This window comes from Myodes glareolus, chromosome 9 (assembly GCF_982192425.1).
Source record: "Myodes glareolus chromosome 9, mMyoGla1.1, whole genome shotgun sequence".
NCBI classification, from domain to species: domain Eukaryota; kingdom Metazoa; phylum Chordata; class Mammalia; order Rodentia; family Cricetidae; genus Myodes; species Myodes glareolus.
In genome coordinates this window covers 64026980-64044844 of record NC_142034.1, presented here as the reverse complement: position 1 = coordinate 64044844, position 17865 = coordinate 64026980, and the positions used below count along the sequence as shown (strand labels likewise).

The 17865-nt window shown below is 48.9% G+C and overlaps 1 protein-coding gene across 10 annotated transcripts in view; it reads left to right on the top strand.

Annotated features, from left to right (window-relative positions):
* The window catches only part of Rai1 (retinoic acid induced 1), a 99415-nt gene that overhangs the window by 40394 nt on the left and 41156 nt on the right, over window positions 1-17865 (top strand). Inside the window, exon 1 of one of the 10 annotated variants that reach the window (XM_087910570.1) lies at window positions 8897-9093. The exons of the other annotated variants lie outside the window; for them this stretch is intronic. The gene's annotated coding sequence lies outside the window, so the exon portion shown is untranslated. Of the gene's footprint in view, window positions 1-8896; window positions 9094-17865 lie in introns of those variants that run through there. 10 annotated transcript variants of the gene reach the window in all.

Sequence of the window (17865 nt, the reverse complement as noted above, 5' to 3'; positions counted from 1 at the left end):
ACAAGCATCCGGTGATAGACATTCCTGCAAAGCTGCTCACCTCGGTATCTGGGATGCGTACCTACCACTGCTCTTCTTCCTACTCCTACACACTAATTGGCTGCCTCTGCCCCAGGCCCACCCAACTTCTTTGGGAGGGAGAAACTCCTATCCAAAAGAATCCAAGGCCCCTGCCTCAAAGTATCTGAGCTGCATTTCCCCTTTGTGGTGGGAGCTTTTCCTGGCAAGTCTGTCAGGAAAGTGAGGTGGGCTTTGCTCAAGTGTCTGGTGGCCCCTGGCACAAAGGGACTCATCTGTATCTTTATATCCAGGACTTCTGTGCCACCAATGGGGGGAGGAGTTAAGCGTGCTGACTGTTGAGAGGGACAGCTGGGGTTCAGCTAAGTCTCAGTAGGAGTGCTCACTGGAGCCATCTAAGGTTGCCTCATTAAAAGTGGGATGTTTGGGAAAAGGGAGGGGGTACTCCTGGGCTGGGCCCCAATGAGATTTATTAGATCTGACCTCATAATCTTAGCGGGAGCGTGACCAGGGAGAGGTTTGTAAGCCAGAAATAGTACCCAGAGAGTGAGAGGGGCGGGTAGGATGGGAAGTTAGCTCCAAAGGACAGAACTGGGAAGGAGGAAGACAGGTGTCCACTCATCCCACAAAAGCCCTTGGTACCCAAGTAAACTGCATTGCCTTGCCTACCCCAGTCATCCCTGCAAGTCGCCACCTCTCAGGGCCAGTTTCAGCTGAATTTCTGCCTTCTGCCTTCTTCCCGCCCATAATGACACTTCTCCCTGCTGCCATGAATCAAGGCATGGCCAACCCTGTTTAAAATGCTAATATGTTACCTTGTTTCATCAGGAAGGTGAAGGGACCCATGCTTATATAATGCCAGTCCAGGTGGACCGTGCAGGTCAGGCCTTGAGGGCCACTTGATCTTCCTGGGTTTTACAACCATAGTACCTGCCATCTGCTTTCTCAAGACCCAAAATTTAGATGTGTTCATGACACATCCTGTTCAAAATCACATAACAGTTGATTCAGTAACCCACTTATGGGACAGATAGGGACCCTGGGCCACCAGTTTGCTGCCTGATGAAAGCACTGTCACCACTAGGTTACTGTGTTGCCCTGTGGTATAGGTTGGGTGTGGATGATATTCTCTCACGAAGTTCCCTGGTTCTATGAGATCCTAGCAGGACTGGGGTCAGAGTTGATGCAGTGGCCTGGGAAAAGCAGGTAGAAGTAGGAAACACAAAGTGGGGTTTGGGTGGGAGGTGTAGGGAAAAAGTAGGGAGAGAGAAGCCTTGTTAGAGCCATTCTGTCATAGATGCTCCGGCCACATGAGCTATTGCTGGGCTAGCTTATAGGGCTTAAACCAGAGCCCAAGCGGCTGGGAGAAACTGTGAGAGGAGGCCATCTTGGAGGTAAGATTGTAGAACAGGTGCTGTATAGAGGGCATCCAGACTAGGCTGAACTAGGTCAATCTGACCTTGTACTTGTGACTGTTGAAGCTATATTGCTGAGAGCCCATTGGTCTGTCCAGGAGGCCCTGCCCCAGGAGTGGGTGTCCCAGAGGAAAGGGACTCACTGCACAGTATTCTTTGCCAGAGAAGGAGCATGGCAACTCAATATTCTGGACAATGTGTTTGAGGCTTAGGGTGCAAGATGGGGAGGGGGTGCATATGTGAATGTGAACAGCTCTAGGTCAGAGTGGCCACAGAGCAAGCACAAGTAGCAGCTGCACTTGACAAATGCTCAGCTGTGACTGCTATGAAACATTATCTGGAGGGCACTGGGAAAGAGGTGGGGGTCCTAGGCAAAGAGCATGACTGGCTCAGAGGTGGGAACACCAGGAGTCTAGGGACATTGGCAAGTACACATCATCACTTGTCTCTCCCTTGAGTCTTCTTATCCTCTTGCATACCTGCTTCCAAGGATATGGACAGCCCGGGAGCCTCTTCTCTATACCCTTGGTTCTCCTCCCTACTGGGGCTTCTGAGGACAGACAGCTAGAGGGATGCAGGGCCTAGCCTGTTCCCTAATCACTTGCCTGAACCAGAATCTCTGACCTGCCATTCTTTATACCAAGGAGCCCTAGGTCTTACAGGGAAAAGATGTGGTAGTCCTTAATTAAAACCCAACAGATTAGGGTACTGAAAAAAGGCACAGCATAGAGAGCGGTGTATAGCACCCCAGAGCCTGGGTAAGAAACTTCTGGGTGCCAGGACCCAGCCTCTCTTAGTTCCTTTCTTTAGACCCTCTCTGCTGGTAGAAAATTCCTTCACCATTTTGCTGAGGTAGAAACAGGTATGCAGAGATCACATGCCTCTGTCTTGGAGATCTGAGGATGAGCCCTGGCCATGACTAAAATGGACTCCTAGGATATTGAGTGGTGTGAGGAGTAGGAGAAGAGGCGCTCTGCTGAACTTGCCAGGTGTTGGCCATGAGTACACACAATGACTGAGCTCCAGCTAGCAGCAGGCCTGAAACAGGAGTAGGTTGGGACAAGATAGAGCTTCCTAGAACCCTCATGTCCTAGGACCCTAGGGATATGGGAACAGATCATAGCTCACTCTTGTGGCTGCAAAGAGCCATTTACTGAGGGCCATGCTCTGAGCTGCCATTCATGTATGTTCTGCTGTGTGATACAAACATGCCTCTCTGGGTATTGAATCTCTAGAGGGCTCGTTTTTCTCCTACAGCTCATTGTAACATTATGATTGGCTGAGGAGGGCAAGTAAACCTCAGAGAGAAGGGAATGAACCTTTAGGTCCCTCTACCCCTCTCTGAGCCCATTTTTCTGCCAGGGGCTTTTACACCATTCTCATCACCTACTTACTGAAGGTGGATTCTGTCACACCCCATCTGACAAAACAGCACACAGAAACCTAATAGTTGACAGCTCCGATCTTGAGAAAAGCTTACCTTGTGTTTCTACAACCCTGCCCACATACTATCTCTCTCTTATAAAGTCCAGTCTTCTCTGAGAGCTGAGGCTGGAGGTAACCTTGGCTTGAGAGGGACATCCTTGGATGGACAGTATTTGGTAAACACATGGCTTTAAAAAAAATACCAGGTTTGACACAAAAATCTACTTTTTACTTTAAAAAAAAAACCAGCTGGTTGTCAGATGTAGTACACACCTCTAATCATAGCACTTGGGAGGCAAGGCAGGTGGATCTCTTGAGTCCCAGGTCAGCCTAGTCTACATGGTGTGTCCCAAGTCAGCCAAAGCTACACAATGTGACTCTGTCTTGTTGGGGAAAAGAAAAAAAGAAATGGAACAAATGAAAACACAACTAACTAATTCTAACTGGGTTTAGAATGTGTAGCCAAGAATTCTCTACTCCCTACCACCAGAAAAAGAGGGTACACGGGAGGTGGGGCTGTCATGGGTAGGTGATGGAAACAGGCATCACGTACTTGTAGAGTATGTTCTTGCCTGTTAAGTGCTCGGTTGGCAGCGCCTGAATACTAACACAGTTGTGTTCTGTGTGTTCTGGAGTGAGATTGCAGTTACTCAGATGACTTCACAGTGTCAGAGCATGAGGAAGGGGGACTTTTGTTCTCACTGTTAGCAGACCAGAAATCTGGAGCTCAGTGACATACATAGGTCCTCATCGAGTGGGACTGGCGACAGAAACTTGCCAGTCCAGTGCCCCATTTCATCTCAGATACAGAGAAACTGACTCTTAGGTGTGCTTTCTTCTTGTGCATTTTCAAGAACATTCTTTAGTTAATATGCAGGAGAGACTTCCACATTCTTCTACATAACCTTTTGCTGAAGCGACATTGTGCGATAAAAAGGTCCCAGGAGAACCAGTGCAGTTTGGGCTATGAAGGACAGAGAATATCGATGCAGTAGGCTGGGCTGTTCCCAGGAGCGAAGAAGCCTGGACAGCTCTGTTGATAACAGCGAGGTGTGGCCTTGGCTCACTGCCATCTTGTACTTTAGGACCATGTGTTCGTTCACATCCATGTTTAACTCCCATTTCTGGGTGGGGATGCATTTCCTACAAAAGGAAGGTGAGGCAGAGAGAGATACAGTGAGTCTCCTGAACAGGACTGGGAGGGAAGAGGGCTGGCGGGGGACAGATGTCAAAGCTCTGTGTCTAGGCAAATCTAGCTAGTTGGGAGGTCATGGCCTGTGCTGAGGGCACAGTGGAGGGCATATTGAAGCTGTAGTCACATCCATCAAAATGGGCTCTGGAGGTTCCAGTTAATTGAGGCCGGTTCTAAATTGGGAGGCTTAATAAATGGTAATTGTCCTCCTGTGACAGCAGACCAGAGCTACACACTGCCACCCGGACAGATCAGGAATCATGCAGGGCTTCTTCCTTTTACTATTTGGGAACTCTGAGAGTTGCCCCACAGAGGCCAGGTATCGGGAGCACCTGGTTCAGTCCAGGGGCTCAGAACCATTCTGTGCAGTTCCAGTGTAGAGGGTTTGTAGCTTGCCTGTGTTTATACTGAGCTTCTGGGACACTCCCAGAGGCACATTTGTGTGTGCTGGTACTGGCGTACTGGCTTACTCTCTACTCAGCTACCTCCAGATCCCCTTTCCCGAGCACCTTACCTTTCCCATAGGACGACATGGCTTCATGTGTAGGAGAGCAGTGCTTGGCTGTGTGGACACAGGTGACATAGCCAGGCTTGCTTCCACCCAAGGGGACTGGGCTGCCCAGGGTAGAATAAACACCCCCATCTTAGGGAGTATTCAGGCAGATACTGAATATACTGTTCTCACCTTCCTAGTTCTCTAAAGCCTAAAGTGCTGTGATTGAGCTTCTCAACAGTTGGCACTGAGCAGGTACTAGGTTGCTAGGCTTGTCAATTTGGACTATCTGGGGCTGACAGAGTGCTTTCCCTTTTTGGCATTCTCAGAATGTGATCTACAAGACCCCCAACAAGGTCGGGTAAGGTTTCCAGTGGGTATGGATGTATCTTTGTATAAATGGTGGACAAAAATGTCCATGTTGTTTTGAGCCAAGGTTCTAAAACACATGGCCCTACTGTGCATAGTGTAGTTTTTATCATGTGTATGTGTAGGTGGTGGTGCTTAGCAGTGAGGACATGGTGGGAGGGGAGTTGCTATATGGACTCACTCTGACTCTTCTTTCCAGCCCCAAACCCTCTCACATTCCTGCCCCAGGCCAGATCCTCTAGCTCTGTGCTTCTCAGCCTTCCTAAGCTGTGATACTTTTACAGTTCCACCATAAAATTCTTTTCATTGCTACTTCATTACTAGTTTTGCTTTTGTTGTGATTTGTAATGTAGGTATCCAATATGTGACTCTTATGAAAAGGTCATTTGCCCCTCCGCCCCCAAGGAGTTGCAACCTACAGTTTGAGGACCACTATACTCCCAATCACCTGGGGTCCTACTCCTGGGACAGAGGCATCTGTCAGAGTTTAGCTCTTGACTTCATCCCTGCTCCTGGGAAAGAGGGCCCAGTACCTGACTGTGAGGTCTCCAGGAACCAGAAAGACGGGAGAGAAAGCCTGTACAATCTCTTTTCAGGAGATCTTGGAAGAAATGGTCTCAGTTCCTTCAGCATGTGAGCCAGGGCGAGAGGCTTTGCCTTCATGTTTCCAGACAGGAAATGGAATGGTTCCAGAACCAAGATGTCTCTAGAGACAACACGGAAAGCATTTTCTGGAGGAGGTAATTTCTGAAGATGAAATAGGGGTACATTTGAAAGTGAAATGCGAATTCTTCTGGAGATAGACTTTTTTGTTTTGTTTTAAGATGAGGCTTTTCTGCATTCCGAGTATTGCCAGACGTAATATTTCTGAGAATGGAGCCTTTCTAGAGATAAGCTGTAGTGCCGCCCTGGATGTGGAGTGCTTGAGGAGGATGCTGGAATATTTCTGGAAACAGTGGGGACTTCTGGATTTGAGGTCCTTCTGGAGGTAAAATGAGCATCTGGAGATGAGATATGGAGCATTCTGGAAAGCTACGTAAAGTTGGGGTGGAGCTATTATGGAGAGCATTGACATTCTGGAGATGGGTCATAGCTGAAGATAAAGAATGTGTTTGTGGAGATAACAAAACACTTCTGGAGATGGAACACTGTGGACCTATGGAATTTCTGGATTAAAAGGAAGCATTCCTGAAGAGAAAATGGGTCATTCTCAGAGATGGCGTTTTTGGATCAAGGATAGTAATTTCTTGAGATGAAGAGGCATAGGCAAACAGGCTGTTTGAAGAGATGAGGTCTTACAGGATCCAGAGACCCCCTTTCCTCATACCCATGTTCTGTGGAGGTGGGCCTGAGGTGCAAAGACCAGTACTGCCTTTGTCTTCCTCTAGGCCAGCATAGGAAAATCCTAAAGGAATACCCAAGCCCTCCCAGTTCTGTTTTTGGGAAGCACACCCCATCTTCAGTCTCGCCATGGGATAGCCAGACTCAAGTGTTTAGATTTTATTCAATTCAGTTTTGTTAGCGCCAGCTGAGGCTCCCTTTATGGCTCTCTGCATTGGGAGCCTTCACTCTTTCTCACAGCCTCCTGTACTTTAGGCACTCATGAAGCAAGAAGATGAGTGAGGACTGCAAGCATGACTTTAAGAAAAGGCCCGGCTGCTTGCCCTGGCTGTGGGGTACTTGGCTACCTTTTCCCTTTTTAGATATTGAGGCCTGTCCCCACTTGAGCTGGCCTGGAGCCCTGTAGTAATGATTTCTGTGCCTTAATTGAAATTTCAGCCTCAGTGAACCTGCCTCAGAAGTGTGAGGAGGGAACGACCCTGCATCAGCCTGAAGTGCCCCTTCCCTGCCCCAGAGGGGAGGGTGGTGTAAGCACGAGGTGCCAGGCTGCAGTCTAGGAGAAGGCCTAGGTGGGTGGGTTCAGGACAGTTAAGGCAGACTGCTCTGCATAGATAGACTTCTTGGCCCTGGTGAATTAGGATGTGCTTAGAGAAAGCAGGGTCCCAAACAGGCCAAGAAGTGGAGGTGAATTGTGAGGGATGAATGATTGGGGTAGTCTGAGGAAATGGGGTCTCAGGAAAGCCTATGCCTCTTCTTCATTTGACAGGGACCGAAGGGAAGGATGGGCTGATACTGAGGTAGTGCCTGTTAGCTGATGGCAACTAGCCCAGATCCTGGCTCAGGACTGAGGAAAGCATTGTGTGGGTAGGGTGGACTGGCTGGGTGACTGTGGGAAGCCCATTTTTCTTACTGCATGGGGCTAGATCCTGCGTGGGTGCTCTCTCTCCCTATTCCCCCATCTTGGGTGGCCTCTGGGCTGGGTCTGTCTTCTGTGGGAAGGAGAACAAACTCGGAGAAACACTGCTCCTGAAGAAGGGCCCTTAAATGGGTGTGGTGGTGCACACCTTTAATTTGTGCACCTCAGGAGGCAGAGACAGATGGATTGCTATGAGTTTCAAGCCAGCCTGTTCCATATAGCAAATTCCTGGCCAGCCAGGGCTACATAGTGAGACCCTGTTTCAGACAAAGCAAGAGCAGCCTGCTGATCTTAGCCATATTTGTTTGGATACAGGAAAGCTACTGTGCAGGGCCCTCACCTCATCCACACTGGCTCAGCCTGCAGGAGTCCAGAGAGCCTGTATTGGCCCATGGATCTTAATCTTCATCTGGGAAGTGGGTCAGTTTGGCAGGAATTGTTGGGACTAAACTGACCTGCAAAATACTCATAATTGCAAGTATAACTAACTCATAGTGAGCACATGCGTGACACCTCTCATACATTTGGCATGGGGCAGCTGCAGTCCTTGGTGTTATTTCTCAGAGGGTGGCTTCCTGGTGCCTCGGAAGCATCTGGACATAAGCACCCTGATTAGAGCTACTCTACCCCAGCAGCCTTGGTTTTGTGACAAGACCGAGGCAGTTGGAGTGAAAAGTGTAAAGGGATTGAGGGAGGCTGCTTATTGTCTGCCCACTGACTCCATACACAGTAAACTTCTGAAGCTCCAGGCCGCTCAGCATGGCTCACAGTACTAGCTGCTTTCCCTGGCTTTATTCACAGCCTGTCCTTATTGGAGTATGTGACTGTGGCTACCCTCCAAGGGGGAGAGGGGACAGGGATGACTAGACAGGACAGGACATGTCAGCCCTCAGGAGCCAAGGAAGTGAAGGCAGGTGCAAATGAAAATGACTGTCCCATTTGCAGCCCTTTATTTCACGACTCTGACAGGCAGGGTGAGGAAGAAGAGGGTGAGGACAGAGGTCTAAGCAGAGAGCCAGAGGAGGGGTATCTGAGGCAAGGCAGCTAGGCCAGGGCTGCTGACTGGGCTACTGCACCTCCCCCAAGCTGACTTGTTGACTTTTGTTGCAGCTCTCGAGACCCCATCCTAGAACATATTCCGACTCCTGCTTCTCCTTCCTCAGTAGACCTCTGCTTCTCCTTAAGAATGTTTACATTCTGCACCAGCAGCCTTACCCTAGAGGGCTGCCTCTTCCTTGTACTGGCCAGGCTGGAGGCTGAATCAGTTGATGACCAAAGGCTACCAGGGATGGGTCCAAGGCACCAGCCCTACTGCCAGTCAGCTGCTAGAGCTAACCTCTTCACCTTGGTTGCAGATAGGGCTGTGGTTGTGGGGCCCTCATGCCCAGAACCACCAGCTGAGCTGACATGACTCACCAGTGCAGGCAACTTTATTCCCACTATAGGGAGGGTGATGGAAACTTCCAGATACTGTGGCCCCACTCAACCCATGCCGGAGGGGACAATCAGGGTTAGAGGTTAGTGTCTGAGTGAGTGGGTGTTCACTAAATTGGGCTAGACCTTGTGCCTAGACTCTGGGCTTGGTGTCTACCCAGGAGAACCTTGTGAACATGCAGGGGAGGTGTGCTGTGTGGGCGGGTCATACTGAACAGAATTCTGTGTACCATACTGCTCCCATGGTCCAGGTCCCCTCTGAAGAGAACATTTGCTATGCTTGGGTTGTCTTTTTTTTCCTGTAATCCAGAGAACCCTTGGATTTCAGGGCCAGCAGTGTGCTGCTTTCTCAGAAATAATCACCCAGAGACACCTACTCTGCACCCTGACCCAGCCATCTTCAGAAAGTTGGAGGTCACATTCCCTCCTATGGCTGCCCACCTACGCCAACAGAAAACGGGCTCATCCCCTCATTCCTGGAGCTGCCCAGGTGAGAAGTGATGTTGTACTAGGGCTTTGTGCAGATATAAAACTATCAGTAAATGCCTCTGAGGTCCTAAAACCAGGCATAGAGAGTGAAAGAATGTCCCCCCCCACACCACCACAGGGCCAACCTGGAATTTGAACTCTTGGAGCAGAGTCCTGTAAAGGCTATGCCTGTCAGGACCTAGCTCCCAGGAAGGAGACCTGGTGGACAATGCTATTTTGTGTTTACTTCTGCCCTCCACCCTGTCACCGACCCAGGCAGCAACCCCTGGGACAGATCCTGTCTTGATTTTCTCCAGAACAAAAGCAGGCTCTGCTAGACACACCAGGGCCCGGCTACAGTGAGAGGGGATAAAAGAAACCCAAGCCTGCCTTTTGTTACTCAAGAAGGCATCGAGGGAGATGGATTTACCCTTGAATTGTGATGGTAGGCCACCAGGAACCTAGAAGGGGAAGCTGAGGCAGAGGTACCTGGGCTGTGATGTCACTCTTGCACCCCCACTCCCATCAGAGCATCAGGAAATGGACACCATTTTAGTATTCAGCATGCATTCATACATACTCATGTTCACATGTGTATGCATGCACACACATCTAGTCACACGCATACCCTATACTCGCATCTTCCATCTAAACCAGGCCTGGACCATCTGACAAATAGGGGAGAGGAGATGGAGAAAAGGAAAGAGAAAGATTAGTGGAGAGAAAATCCAGTTCTGAATACCTTAGTTACCAGCTCCTAATGACTCATAGGGAGGGCTCAGCCATCTTCATGAGGAGGAAGACCCACCCTCTGGGCCCTCCTCTATCACCCCACTAATAAGATGGGCCCTTGTTCATGAGTCCTGAGGCAGAAAGAAGAATCAAGGCCTTCTCAATAAGAGAAAACTCCCTGGGTGGTTTTGAATAGTTGCTTTTTTTGTGGTGGCGAGGGACATGCCCTGCCCTCTTGTCCTTGTCCTTCTCTGCTCTGCCCTGGCTGCCTCCCTTCACCAGCTGCGTCTGGAACCGCCTGTGCCCAGGTCTCCACATGGATGAGCATATTTCTCAAGTCTTTTATTGTTCCTGCCCTTCCCTTCTGACACCCTTAGCTTAGCAGAGGCCACAGGCAGCCGTGCATCTCAGGAAAGCCAGAGAATCCCCGAGGCTTTTCTCAAAAGGCTTAAAGCTGGTGCTCAGTGCTGAGGAAACAAAGGCACTCTCCCTCCATCCAAGGTGTTGGGCCTGCGGGCCAAGGCCAAGCTCATGGCCGTTGTTGCAGTGCCTGTGGATGGGAAATGAATGGAAACAGACCGGCTAAGGAAGAGGGATAGAACAGAGGAGAGAGATACATAAATCCATTTATCAGGCACTGCATATCTTAGGCAAGCACATTTCAGCTGTTTGGCTTTTGGCAAGCTGGTCCTACCCTTTAATTTTCTAATAAAAAGGAATTACATTTTCTAAAATGGCAGTAGCCGGCTTCATGTCAGTGTCTCTTGTCGGGACCATAATTTCTTTCTTGTATGTCTGCTAGCTCTGAGGTGGGCTTCTGTGGCTACAGGTAATGCGAATGGGGCCAGAGAACAGGGCCATTGAGGCACAGAACAGATACCAGGTACTCCATGAGGCTTGGTTATGCCCTGTGCAATCTGGCCTGTTTACTCCCAATTCAGGACATGGTTCTAGGTACAAGGGCTAGAGGCCCTGGGACTCACAGCAGAAATTTAATACTTGAAGAACAAATGTATTCTTGCTGCAGAGGTCTGAGTATCTAGCACGTTGCTCGGAGGATGTGGCCTTGGCTGGAATTAATAAAGAAACAAACAAATGAATACTCTTCACTATTAAATGCCCTAACTGGATGGACTTACTCATCCTCCCTCCCCTCCATGGAACTAAGTTTATTGGAAACTACCAAAAATCGTGTCACCCTCACTACTTTAAGCCATACACATTGTTTTCATTTTAAAAAATTCTTTTTACATTTATTTTGTATGTGGTGGAGAAAAGGGGATACACATATTACAATAAAAGTGTGAAGGTCAGAGCACAGCTTACTGGAATTAGTGTTCCTTTTCTACCATGTGGTTTCAGGGGTTGAACTTGGGTCTATAGGGGAGCATATATATATGGGGGAGAGCATCTTTGCCCTCTGAGAAATCCTGAGAGCTCATACACAGTTTTTAGTGTTTTATTTGTTTTTCCAGACTTATTTATTAATTTTATATGTATGAATGTTTTATATGTATGTATGTATGCATGTGTGTGCGTCTGGTTGTAGCTTTGCCTTTGGAGGCTACAGATGAACCCTATCTGTTCTCCAGCCAGGGCCATAGGCAGCGCAGAGTGGTGTTGATAATGCTTGCCTTTTGCTTTACACACGCCATCATTCCGGTTCAAAGTTTAGACAAACTTATGCTGGCAGAACCCTGACTAATGAGCATTTATCAAATAGTAGCCTTAATGATTTGGGAACAATCTTCCCTGTTCTGTGCGTAGTTCTAGACCTTGAACATCTTCATACCCCAACTGGGTCCAGGTGCCTCACCATGAAGACAGTATGGTTCCAGAAGGATGAAGAAGCTCTTGAGCCATAGTAGCTCCCCATTGTATGTACCTAGGTTCTACTAGGCCAGTTTGTGCTAATAGAAGAAATATGAGGGTCCATGAGATATGGGGCTTCAAATCTCACTGGTGAGTGCTTTTCTCAGGCTGCTACTGATTTAGGGGGAGGTAGCCCCTCACCCAGGCATGAAGGCCTTTGGGGTTCAGCCAGCAAAAAAATGTGCCCAGTTCACGCCCCTACCCTGGGGCCCTCTGAATCACAGCTTCTAGGTAATCCGGGAATCTGGATTGTCTGACTAGGTATAGCTGATGTTAGCTTGGCACTGGAACCAGCGGGAGCAGAATAGGCTAGAGTCATACAGGTGGGGCCTGGTAGTCCTGAATCCATAGAGTCAGTGCCAAGCTGGGGCTCTAATGGGAAGGGGAAACTAGTAGGGCATAGGAAACTAGTCTCCTAGCATCCTAGTGAGTGTGCCTTTGAACTCCATCTCTCCGTGGATCTTTATTAAAGTGTAAGCATTTAGGGTAGGGAGGCTTTACAAGACAGAAGATCAGAGCAGGAACTGTGGCCTACTGTCCCAAGATGTGGTTGCTCTGTCAACATTGACATGGGTCGTGAATAGGTCCTAGTTACCACTGGAGAAGGCATGACCTAGGACATGGAGTACCAAGTTCTCTGAATTCTTGCCATTCTGGGACACTTGGCTGCTCTACCAGCTCACCTGTGAATACTCTACTCTTTTTAAAATTATTATTATTATTACATTATTTGTGTGTGCACGCATGTGTATGTTTGTCTATATGGGAACATGCACAACATAATGTGGAAGTCAGTTCTCCCCTTCTGCAATGTGGGTCCCAAGGATAAACTCGGGTCTTCAGGTTTAGTGACAGGTGCCTTACCTGTTGAACCATCTTGCCTCATCCCCCTCTACTTACATAATCTTGCTTAAACTCCCAGGGTCTTTGTGTAGCAGGAACCCTCCAGTGATTTGGTGACCATGAAGCTGGTCAAGGGCCTAAAGGTACTACTGGATCCCTTTTGGTCACCCTGATGCTCAACTCGGCCCAGAAAGAAAGAACTTGTCACAAAGAGAAGGAAGAAGGGAAAAGACATGCTTGCAGAGTATTTCGTCTGAGAGCCAGTGTCGTTCTGCTTTTCAGAGATCGAGGGTGGGAGTGGGGGAGGGGTGTATAAAGGTCTGTGGCCTGGAGTAAGCCCCCAGTTTCTGTCTTGGAGGTATGTTGGGCTATGGCTGCCCGTGCTCCTCATAGATTCTTGCTTGGAGCTCCTGCAACCATTAAGTAGTCCCTGACTGTCCCTGTCTCACCCAAAGTTGGTGGCTTCATGGTGATAATGTTACAACCTGCTCTTCAGCATCATTTGGCAAAGACCCCACTATGCACAAGTGCTCCCAACACAGGCTTTGTTTTTTAAAGATAGATCTGCCAAACAAATTGCATGTATTAATTCATTACTGCATTTCTTATTAAGAATAGTTAAATAACTGCCTTTTAGAATGTTGGTGGGGAAGCCAGGAAAGCCTCCCAGAGAGGAGCTTTACTTGAGGTGAACACATTGTACCTCTGAGAGTTTTTAGAAGAGATGCTGATAGTGCATGGGCCCACCCACATCCCCAAGCTCAGGCTGGCTGCTTGTCATTTATCTAGATACTGGCTAGTAGGCTTGTGGGAGATGAAGGAACTGGTCTTCAGCCCTGATAGTGGTGACAAGACAGGTTAGTGCTTTCATCAGTCAGAATAAGATGAAACTGGGGTCCTCTTCTCCTGCCCTTTCTTATTCACCTAAGAGACGAGATGACCTGTATCACCAGGTGTATCCCTGCTTTCTAAGTCGTTGTAGGCTGCTTGGGGCCAGTGGGTGGATGCCCAGGTAAGTTATTATTATCATGTGTATTATCACACTAAGAGCTGCATAGAGGGCTGAGGGACCAGTAAGTGGACACCTAGTCCAGAGGCATAGGACTTAAGGAAGATTTCCTGAAGATGGTGCTGCTCCATGAAGTCTGGGGTGTTTTAAAGTATTCTGTTTTATATTTTTATGATTCTGGTGATGGAACCCAGGTCCTCTACCATTGAACCATACACCCCTCCACCCGCCATGTCTATATTTTAAATGGCCTACTTTGCACCATGTGCTAGGTACTTGGTATACTGATTGTCACTCCCCATTAACCCAAGCCACCATGTGAAAGAATCTCCGAGTAGGGGCTGGCCTGGCCACCTCAGTGACAGCTAGAAAAGAACCACAGGGTGGAAGGAAGGTTGCCACATCTAGCAAAAGGAATAGCAAATGCAAAAACCTCAAGTCCATGGAAACAGTGGTAATGTGCCATCCTTTAGTAGTTGTGGTCCTGCAGTTGAACGCCCAGGGGTCTCTGCCTTCCAGTACTATTAGATTCCCAGTGACAAACACACCTCCAGGCCAGGGTTCTGTTCTTGACCAGGAGATGGTCACAAGGCTGGGGTGTGCATCACACAGAAATCTCCAGTGTTTATCAGACCTTGCTGTCAATTCTGCTGCACCCAGGTTCAAGACACCTGCCTAGAAAGGCTGAGCAGAGACCAGAGTCTTGCCTGTCAGTAGGGTTCCCAGTCTTCTCGCCTGCTGTCCAAGCTGTCTCTAGGGACAGCCTCCTGAGTGCTGGGATTAAAGGTGTGCTTCACCTCTTCTGGCCTTACTTTCTTTGGGTTTTTGAGACGTGCTCTCTCTGGGAACCAGGCCTGCTCATTAGACCCAGCACCCTCTGCCTCCACCTCGTCAGTCCTAGGATGATTACAGGCTTTCCTGCCTTTTTATGTGGGTGCTGGGGATCAAACTTTGCTCCTCATGCTTGCTTGACAAGCACTTTGCTGACTGGATGATCTCCCCAGGCAATCTCAGACTCTTAAGTCCACCATGTGGAAAATAAGACAATGGTATTTGCGACCCTGAACACATTTGAGCCTTCAACCTCTAGCAGGTCTCTCATGCCATGTCTGTCCTAGGTCCTGGGTCCAGGTTCAAGTTGGATATACTCTTGAACACTCTGGGAACTAGAGAAAAGTTCTTGGTCTTCTGCAGAAACATAAGCTTGTGTGTGCACATGCAGACACGTTTTATTTAATCTCAGGAAATCATCACATCTGGGATGGGTGTTTGGAAGACAGGGGAAACCTGTTTGCGGAAAGGCCACCATGCTGATAAGTTCGGACCAGAGATGTTGCCTCTGTGCAAGCCTGGCACCTGGAGTGTTTTGTACAAAAATAAGTGGCGTACCTCTCACCAACTTCACTGTCTTTCTCACTTTCCATAACTCAGGTTTGTGGCGCTGATGGAGTTAAGAAAGTTATGTATATCACTGCTGAAAAGCTGACCTACAAATTCTACCATTCACCCTATACATTAGGCTCAAAAGGGCTGACTCCACTTTGCTGATGGGGCAAAGGAATTTGGAGTGGGCCAGTAATGGTGTTCATTGCTCCTGGACTGAGAGGCAAGGCCAGGTGTTTCCATTTTCAGGCGGGGGCAGTTGGAGGAGTGTAGGCCATGGCCTAGGCTGCTTCTGCGTTCTCAGGCACAGGGAAGGCTCACTCTAGCTGAGGAAGGTTTCCCATACCTGGACAGGCAGGATAGGAAGGTGTGAGGGGTGGGGGAGAGCTCTTGAAGCCAACAAAGCAGCCCTGGCCACAGTAACCTCAGCCTTAACCTATTTGCCACCTCTAGGAAGCTCAATTCATGCCCATGTTCCTCCTTTCTGTAGCCCCTTAGTCTCTGAAGCTTTTTCAGGCAGTGGGAGCACAGGCGAACAGTCCTCCTTTTGCATCAGACTGCCCAACCTGAGGACCATTTTTCCAGCAGCCACCCTTGCCACTTGTAGCTAAGCAGAGGAAGTTGGGACTTGCATATTGGCTCTGTTCTACCTGTAATCGGCCCTATAAGTGCTGCTTCGGGGGCCTACTTGAAATACACTTGCTTGTGCTTATATTATATTAGCAATCCACCGAAACAACCCCAGGTGCCAGCAGAAGGGACCAGGACCTCCCCACCCCCGCCCTGGGCCGTGGACCAGCACTGTGTGTGAGGTCCATTGTAAGCTTCCTCAAGTTCTAGTATCCTAGAGGTGCGTGGCCCAGAGGCTTCCCCCTCAGGGCCTCTGATTCCCCATCTTTGGGAAAGGAATGAGCTCCTGACGCCTTCCTAGGCCTCCTCCTTCACTGTGCCCTCATCTCTTTCTTTCCAAAGACATTATAAATCAAACGGCTTAGAACGTAAGGCATCAAAAATTCTGAAACCTTCATCTATTATTAACGCTGACAGTAAATTCCCCCTTCGAGCGTTTTACATAGCAACTGTTACCAAGACTCACTGGTAGAGCTGCACTCAACCACCAAATCCTGGTGGCTCTGGGCGGATGTCTGGGCCAGCCAGTTTCTGGGTCATACTTGTTGGCCACATGAGCACCTGCCAACCTCTCTAGAGGCTGGTGGAGAAGTATCTCTTGGCTAAGGAAACAGCTGGCATCTCACTGAAAGAGGGTCCCAGCTGCTTTTGCTGATCCCTGCTGGAAGCTCCTTGCAAACCCCAGCTCTAGGCCAGAGAAAAAGCCCCTGAAGCCTTCTGAGACCATGCCTAGGGGTGGGGATGGGGTCTGAGAGGGAAGACAGGAAAAGGCTTCATAGATACCAAGAGCTGTGCAGATGTTGTTTACAGACTCACCCACCTGTCAGCTAGACGTTCCTGAGTGACTGTTTGTCTGCAGGCGGTTTCTAAGCACCCGGGATTTAAAACAAAGACAAAAGGCCTAGTCCCTGTCGAATCCGGTTTGGTAGGACACAGTGGTGTCAAGCTCTCATTGCAATGGAGTACAAGAATCAATGTGTATACCAGGAACCCACTCAAGGAAGAGGGACAGGCAGGGGTGAGTGGGTGGGAAATGGCTGCCCAGGATTTGGAAGGATGAGTAAAGTCTGTGAGTTTTCAACAGAACTGGCATGTGACCGGGTCCTGGAGCAAGCATTAGCCCAGCAAGCAGGTGGATTGCAGACTGATGGTTTGGAGCTAGAGCTAGAGGAGAACACCGGAACGACTGTTAATAAGGCTTCGAATGGAAAGCACAGAGTGTTTGTCAGGGGCCCTGGGAGCCATGGGAAGTTGTTGGGAGGAGGAGCACAGTTAGCTTTGAGCGTGGGTGAGGCGACATCCACGGGTAGCTAGCTTGTTGCCGACATCGTGCAGATGAGCAGAAGGGTTTGCTGAAGTTTAGTTAGACCCTTTCTGCCTGCCCAGCCCCTTGTTGGGTAGGGCAGCACAGACTTGCTCTTAATTCTGATAAGGGCCTGGACATGTGGGCCTTTCCTTGGGCAGAATGGTCAGGAAACAAAGCCTTGTCAGAAAACAGCAGGGACTTGGGAGATAGATGGCTGGGAGTAAAGTGTTTGCCACGCATTAAGAGAAGCTGACAAAGTGGTGCATATTTCCAATCTCGGTGCTGAGGAGGTGGAGACATGGATCTCTGCAGTGTTCAGGCCAGTCAGCTACCTCTGCCAGTGAGCTTCAAGTCTCAAAATTTAAGATGGAAAGCAGTTGAAAAAGACAGCTGACATCAACCTCTGGCCTTTATACATACATACCCAACCAAAACAAACAAACAAAAATAAACCAGGACTTCCACACAGGCATGGAGTGTTAGCAGGTCTCCTTTGTAGTAACAAAATAGTTAATTCCAGAAAATTTAGCGAATGGAAATCCTTGGAAAATGGGCTTTCTTATGCCCTTTCCTGTCCCCTAGTGCCGGGTCACATTTGAGTTATAGCCCTGGATCAGGCAAATTGTGTGTTTTAAGGCAGGAATGGTACTCTGTATAACACAACTTTTGGCAAACCTTACCCTGGGGTACACAGGGATACAGGAGCACTCCCCAAAGAATAAATGGAGAAAAGTAAGCCACCCAAAGACACTCAGTAGACACAGAGTGCTCAGTGCCTATTTCTAAGGGTGAGAATTGGGCTTTTTATGCCTGGTTCCACATTCTACACCTAGCATAGCTCTCCATGCATGCCTAAGGAAGAACTGGGGGGAGAAAAGAGTGGCTAGTGTCTCTAGGTAAGCAAGCAGGTTTGCACATACACTGAGCCATGCGTGCTGGCCCTGGATAGTCAGGGCACAGGGGCACACAGTGCAGGGGGACTTTCTGGAGTAGGTGGGCTAGGGGGCAGTGTATGAGAG